Source organism: Diabrotica virgifera, chromosome 6 (assembly GCF_917563875.1).
Source record: "Diabrotica virgifera virgifera chromosome 6, PGI_DIABVI_V3a".
Lineage (NCBI taxonomy): Eukaryota > Metazoa > Arthropoda > Insecta > Coleoptera > Chrysomelidae > Diabrotica > Diabrotica virgifera.
Window position 1 is genome coordinate 69320266 of NC_065448.1, and position 7940 is coordinate 69328205.

The window sequence follows — 7940 nt, forward strand, 5'->3', positions numbered from 1 at the left end:
TACGTTTATTATTTGATTGAGGTGTTGTATCTCTGATTTGTTTCCGTTAATGTTGCCCTGCCCTTAATCAGATGATCTTGTCGCAATTCTTCTGCTAACTGAAGTAGGAAATTTTGCCCAGATATTTGACAACCAGTAACTTCCTTATACAGAATCCAAGCATTTCTTCCTACCATATCTAAGATATTAAAAAAAGCATGCAACGGCCATCTTCTTGAAGCTGATTTGGTTGAGCACTGTATGGCCATCTGATCTACAACGTCTACTCCGTATTTTGTATGTTTGTAGTAGATAATGGTTTTAGGTTTCTCCTTTTTGTCTATGCCTCTTTCAATATTGTTTGAGTATAGAGAATTCAGCGCTAGAAAATATGTGATCATTTTTCTCTGGTACACCTGGTTTCCCTGGTTAGCTCAAGTCTTCATGTATGAAAATTTTTGATTTGTATAATTCATCTTTTCGTTTTTTATTGACGGAGGAGTATTCTTTCTTGCTCGGTTTATTGTTCCAGTAATGCTGGTAGCCTTCTTTCGTAATACTTTTTATGTGTCGTGATATTTCTTCCCTTATTCACAAATGGGCTCATTAGACGGCTAATTACATGTTCCCCTAGAAGTTGATTGTCTGGTAGTTGTTCATCTTTCCGTAGGTAAGGAAATCCGTGCAATAAATACTTGGACTAGACATTAGCTGTAACCCAGAATTTGATTCCAAACTTATCGGGTTTATACGCCATGTACTGGGTGAAGTGACATCTTGCCTTTGTGGGGAAAAGCTGTTCGTCGGTAGATATGTTTTAGCTAGTTGTAGGTGGAGCAAAATATACAATTCTCTATAAATAGGTTCCATATTGCCGACGCAAGTGCAAATTTATTTGTTGATCATCGCTCAGATCTATTACTAAGTACATTACACTAAGTACCTACCTGCAAAAGAGAACTTGTAATCCTTAAATAGATGTAGCAAAGTCCTAAATTTTAAGTTTCTAGAATAACTACGAATAAGTAGTAATACAGAGGGTTAAAAATAGAAAGCAGTCAAAATGACCGTCCTGGTGCTTCTAGGTATATATTAACACATCTCAAAAAGTAATCACACTAAGTACCTGTAAAGGAGGAATTATAATGCTCAAGTAGATCTAGGAAAAGTCCTAAATTATGAAATTTCTAAAACAACTAGGAATAAGTAATACAGAGGGTCAAATATAGAAAGCAGTCAAAATGACCGCTCTGGTGCTTCTAGTGTTAAACAACGAATTTTAATGCAGCTGAGATTTTGCAGCAAAATGTTTGTTAGCCCTTTTTATGTCCAATAAACCGTTCTCTTAGAAACAACGATTGAAGCGACCGACGATTTTGAATGTCAGCTGCTAGTGATGTTGAAAAATTATCTACTCGTTACAAAGTACTCGTTACCTACGAATAGAGAAAGTAACGATTACTATATACAGAGAGGCAAATCGTTACTTTGATTACTCTGATTACTTCGTACCAATCGTATCAGAGCGAGTAACGACTATTGTATCTAATTTGATTACTCTGATGACTTCGTTACTTCGTACCAATCGTATTAGAGCGAGTAACTACTATTGTATCTACTTTGACTACTCTGATTACTTGGTTACTTTGTACCTATCGTATCAGAGCGAGTAACGACTATTGTATCTACTTTGATTACTCTGATTACTTCGTTACTTCGTACCAATCGTATCAGAGCGAGTAAGGACTATTGTATCTACAACCAGTACACTTGATTACTTTCTACCAATCGTATCCCAGCGAGTAACGAACGTAACCGGTATTTTACGAGTGTTATCGAATATCGTTATCGGTATGAAGCGTTTTAAGAGTATGAGGGTGAGGAGAAGATAGAAGATGAAACAGAGGGAGGTATAATGGTAAACGTAAAATATGTAATGTATGTCATTAACAAAGATCGAATGCGAGAACCCTATATTTTATCTACATCTACGCGGTTTGCCGATGTAGATTAGATAGTAGATAATTCACAAATTCACAGAATGAAAATAAAAACAAAACCTACCTACTGAGAAATACGATTCTCGATATGATTAACGGTACTCAAATACAAAAGTAACAAAAGTAATCATAGTAGTCACAAATACTGTAAATGATTACTTTATACAAAAGTAACGATTTGTAACGAATACTCGAAAGTAACTATAATCAACATCACTATCAGCTGCGCGTGCGAAATAAATTTTTTAAATAAAATTTGTATCAACTCGACGGCAAAAATTCGATATCTTTTAATCAGATTGTTCTTTTGTCAAAAATCAAAATGCGTTTTACAGACCAAAAATGTGCAGCTGTGATATATAATTTTTGCATTTTGTCGCAAATGAAGTTAGTTTCTATAAAGCTGTTTATATCGCGATATAATTCTCATGAGATCAATAAAATTGATTATTTCCATTAACTGGTTACTATGGAGTTTTCATTATTATACCACAATCCTCAAAACCTCTAACATGGTAGTTCGTTGTTAAGCTTTGGCAACAAATATGAGGCATTTGAAATATTCCTAAAAAATTCTGAATTTACATCACATTATAAAAGATCTCCTGTCACGGGAAATGCTTCCTTACATGAAGGATGCACTGAATATAATTTGTAGCTGAATCGAATAGAAGTAGTTTCCAATGTTGTAAATCGTTTGTAATGTTGATGTTTAAGTGTTCCTGAAAAAATCAGTTTTCATGTACGAAACTTCTATAAAAGATGGAAGAAGTATGAAAAGCAAACATGGGGATCCACACGCCTCGCCGGCAGCACTGGGAGTTGACACATCGAGGAGAATCCTGAAGTGGGATACGGTTGTGACTATTTTGATCCTAGGGAAAAAAGCTAAAAGAGGGTGGGCCAACACCAACACCGAGCACAGAAAATTAAACTGAGTGTATTACTAGCAACATCAAAGAAAATACATTGGTGGATCTAATGAAAGAAGTGAAAAATAATCTTGAGAGGACGAAAGGACAGCGATATAAAAAAGGTTCAGACAGACCAAAGATAAAGGAATATTACAAATTTTACCAAATGGCACCAAACTGTAATTTTTATTAGTTGTGTCACTTAAATGCTATAAAATCTATGAAGATTTTATAGTTAAAAATGTTGGTGTTGGTGATTGTATTCTGTATACCCACCACTGTGTGGGCTCAGTAAATTTTATGGGTAATTATTTTTTTATTGAAATTATACTTCTTTAGGCGCGATTGGGAAAAATGTTGGGAGTGAATTTTTATAAAAGCGACAGTATGAAATACGCGCATACCGACAGTATGAAGTTAGATGCTAAATTTTTCAAGTTACTTATATATCAGTGCAAATAAATAAGTGTGTGAAAAATATAGATATTGGTGTATTTAGTAAATATATTTATTATAATTGTTGTGCCTTTGACTTTGTCTTCGTTAGGAATAGGATAATTGATATTGAAATTTAATGAAAAAAAAAATAAATAAAAAACTTGTGTGGAAAATCTGACGTTTTTTAGATTTTCTACGATTCATCAAGGGAAAATTATTTGCGGGGAGGCCATAGTTCATAAAAAATGACGTATTAACTTTATTTTTAATTTTTGGTATTATTCTAAGTATTAAACTTAGTTTAATATTTAAATGAAAATACAATTTTTTTAAGGTTATGGCAAAAAGACCAGTCATGAAAAATACAATTAAACAGTTTTTCTACGACCGTTCACAGTGCTTGGTCATTATTGGCTATTTTTTAATAGTATTACTTTACCCGTGAGTAATAGTTCATTATTCATGTCAACTCATGCACCTATTACTCAATCGTATATAAATTGGAAATAAAATTACTTAAACTTGCTTATTTAATACAATAATTATTGTAATTTTCATCAATAATTAACGTCGAAAAATTTTTAAAGGAATTTTAGCTGTAACAATGTCAGTATATTTTTTACGTTTATATATTGTTAACTAAAAATTTTGACGTTTATCATTTATTTTAGTGAAAGCGACATTAGAGTATTTTGTTTGTATTAATTGGAACTTATAACTAATACCTATTGTGTTTACTTGACTTACTATTTTAATTTAAAAGAAGGATAGTGTGATTAATAACTGCCACCCCTTGGCTTTAAGTATATGCATATCCAGAGTATCAGCTTTAATAAATGTATAAAACTATTTAAATAAAAAACTTTTAAAAAGTTTTCCAAACTTTCGTGGTTGAATCATTTTAAAATAAAGCAGTATGTAAAATATAAGAGTAATTATTTAAAGTCATAACTTTGAAATGAAAACACAGCGTCTATTCAAAAACTTTTTCCTTGGTGGTTTTGTTAAAAGATTAATTTTGAGCCGTATGTTTTATTAACGACTTTAAGTTTAATCTGGAATTATAAAAATATACTGAAGTTCTAAATTTATTTTTAAGTGATAAATTACAAATTTACCGCGTATGAATGCTCTATAGCGTGTTAGAAATTTCCAGCTAAAAATGTCATTAGTTCCTAGTTATCATCATCATTTATAATCGTTATATTATACAGTATACTACCTTTATACCACAACCTATACAAGATTATACACAAGCAATAATTATAATTGGACTTCGTAAGTTCTGTGTTTTCACCTAGGTGAACGGAAGTGGAACCGCAAATCTATATTTTTGAACTCTTCGTGTAACATTATAAAACAGCTTAGAGTGCTGTCGCCAGAGGGTACAACGGCTTTCTTTATTTAGTTGGACAAACCCCAGTTTGTTATGTATTTTTACCCTTAGAATACGAATTTTTTGGGTAACAGTTGATCCGGATGTCGATAAGATTGCTATAAACAAAGAACTTGCAGAATTACATAACAGCGATTTTTCGCAAAACCAAACATTTTTTTGTATTGTTTGGGTCATTCTAAGCAAAAAATTTTCGTACAAGTTTTTTCGTAGGATGCATAGTTTTTGAGATAAACTACGGTTAAACTTTCAAAAAATAGAAAAATTGCAATTTTTGAACCCGAATAACTTTTGATTCGAAAATAAAATAGCCATTCTGCTTACCACATTTGAAACCTCAAGTTAAATTATACCGGTTCTGATTATTTGGATTGCTAAAAAATAATTTCATTATTGTTAAATATAAATAGTGTGTGAGCGTTTTGACGAGTAACCAATGCATGCGTTTTAAAGTAATGCTACGTAGAAATTGCCTATTTACAGGTGCTTGCACTTGTACCTACTCGTTCGATTTTAAATGAAAAATTCGTTGAAAACATCACTCAAGCACCATCTGTTTATACCTTTGTTTAACAATAAAAAATTAATTTTTAGCAATGCAAATAATTAAAATCGGTAAATTTTACCTGAACTTTCAAATGCTGCAAGCAAAATTGCTATTTTATGTTTTAGTGAAAAGTTATTCGGGTTCAAAAATTGCAATTTTTCGATTTTTTTAAAGTTCAACCGCGTTTATCTCGAATACTATGCATCCTAAGAAAACACTTGTAAGAACATTTTTTCCTTACAATGGCCAAAAAAAAATAAAGTAAATTATCAATCTAAGTAGCACAGAAAACGATAATAAATACCGTTCCCATACCACAAGATTGACAATAGGTGGAATACTTTCTTTGGTTACAACCTCCCGAGATTTTCAAAAATTATAAATCATACAGGATGCCGAGAAAATTAAGATGAGAGAATTTTAAATAATTCACAACCCATCTGCTCAGCGTGGTAAAAGTTCCAACAAGAAAGATTCCTTAGTACTCAACAAAAGAGTAAATGAATTAAAATGTATAAACATTTTCAATTTCTTTGCCACACGAAAATGCAGCATCTGCATAATAATCTGGTTAAATGGGAGAATGCATGAAGAGTCTATATCGGTTTCGGAGGTTTCTTGCTCCTCATCAGTAGTCCCATATCATCTTTTCTCCGATTTCCCCAGGTATCATACTTTGGGCCCTTCCGAATGGCAAAGAACGAAATGCCGCGGATGAACTAGAGCCATCTACCGAAAAACAAAGTAAGTTTGTTTTTTACAAAATATTTTTACAGCAAGTACGGAATAGCTCAAGAAACAAAGTTTACATTATATTCTATGCCGCTTTTACCTTGGGGTGGTTCGCACCCGCACCCCTCCTTGGAGGTATAACCCTAATTTTAAGCAAGAACTGTTCTATATTTTTTTGAAACTGTATACTTTTTGAATTATTCGTGGTTAAAAATATGCCATTTTCATTGAAAAATTACACCTTTTCGGACAGTTTTTTGTTAATACACACCGTCTATTTCCAAACCTTTTTCCTTGGTGGTTTTGATAAAAGATTAAATTTTGAGCAGAATGTTTTATTAACGACTTTAAGTTTAATCAAAAATTATAATAGTATGCAAATTATGCAACAAGCATTTAATGATGGCCATTATGAAGCGAGTAAGAGGGATACGAGACGAGCCGCATAGCGACGAGTTTCGTATAGAGTACGAGCTCCATAATGATAATTAAATGCAAATTGTATACACGTTTTTCTCTATGATCATTCACAGCAAAAAGTATATTTAAATTTATTAATTTTGTAACGCAAACAAATTATTGTTGTTCTGAAGTTATTTCCTTGTGGTATTTTTATAATTATGTATTTTCTATGGGAAATAAGCCACAGTTTTACTAAAAAATGAATTTAATAACGTTTCGAAGCCCAAATCGGGTTTCGTTGTAGTATTTTGTACTTTGACAACGAAACACGATTTGGGCTTCGAAACGTTAATAAATTAATTTTTTAGTAAAATTGTGGCTTAGTTCCCATAGAAAATACTTAATTGCAAATAGTCCAGAAAGCCACTGCGCATCCGCTAGGAAAAATATTCTAATTCGGATTTTTTGCACAATCTTACTCAAAAAGGATCCTTTTAACAAATTTGCATGTTGCCAGGACCAAAAGGTGGTCAAAAATTTTTTAAACGTTTTTTTTTATTTTTTTCCTAAAATTATTTTTTTTTGCATGGAAAAAAGTTTTTTAGGTTTTTTGGATCATTCCAAACAGAAAAGGTCTTTAGTGACTTTTCTCTAAAAATGATAGTTTTTGACATATAAGCGATTAAAAATTGAAAAATTGCGAAATCGGACATTTTTAACCCTCGAAAACTATATGAAAAACTGAAAATTTTAATGTTACCAAGGTAGGTAGATATTCTTTAAACATCGAGTGATGAAATCCCGAAGAGTTTTTTGCAATACAATATTCAAAACACCTTTGTTTTTTAATTGCTAATCAAGCGTGCGCGCCACTATTTTCCACCGACAGTATGGTGCAAATGAAAGGAATAAATTCGTTATTTCGTAAACCGGCGACTTTAAGGAAAAATCCTGAAACAGGTCGATTTTTATTCTTAAGTTATGATATTGTGGCATATATGGTATACTAGTGACGTCATCCGTCTGGGCGTGATGACGTAATCGATGATTTTTTTAAATGAGAATAGGGGTCGTGTGGTAGCTCATCTGAAAGGTTTTTCAATTCACTATTCAGTCATGTAAACATTTACATAATTATTTATACAGGGTGTCCTTCTACTTCTTTTTTTGTCAAATAATTTAATTTAATAAAAATTTTTTGGACACCCTGTATAAATAATTATGTAAATGTTTATATTACTGAATAGAGAATTGAAGAACCTTTAAAATGAGCTAGCACACGACCCCTATTCTCGTTTAAAAAAATCATCGATTACGTCATCACTTCCAGATGGATGACGTCACTAGTATACCATATATGCCATAATATCATAACTTAAAAATAAAAATCGACCTGTTTCGGGATTTTTCCTTAAAGTAGCCGGTTTACGAAATAACGAATTTATTCCTTTCATTTGCACCATACTGTCGGTGGAAAATAGTGTCGCGCACGCTTGATTAGCAATTAAAAAACAAAGGAGTTTTGAATATTG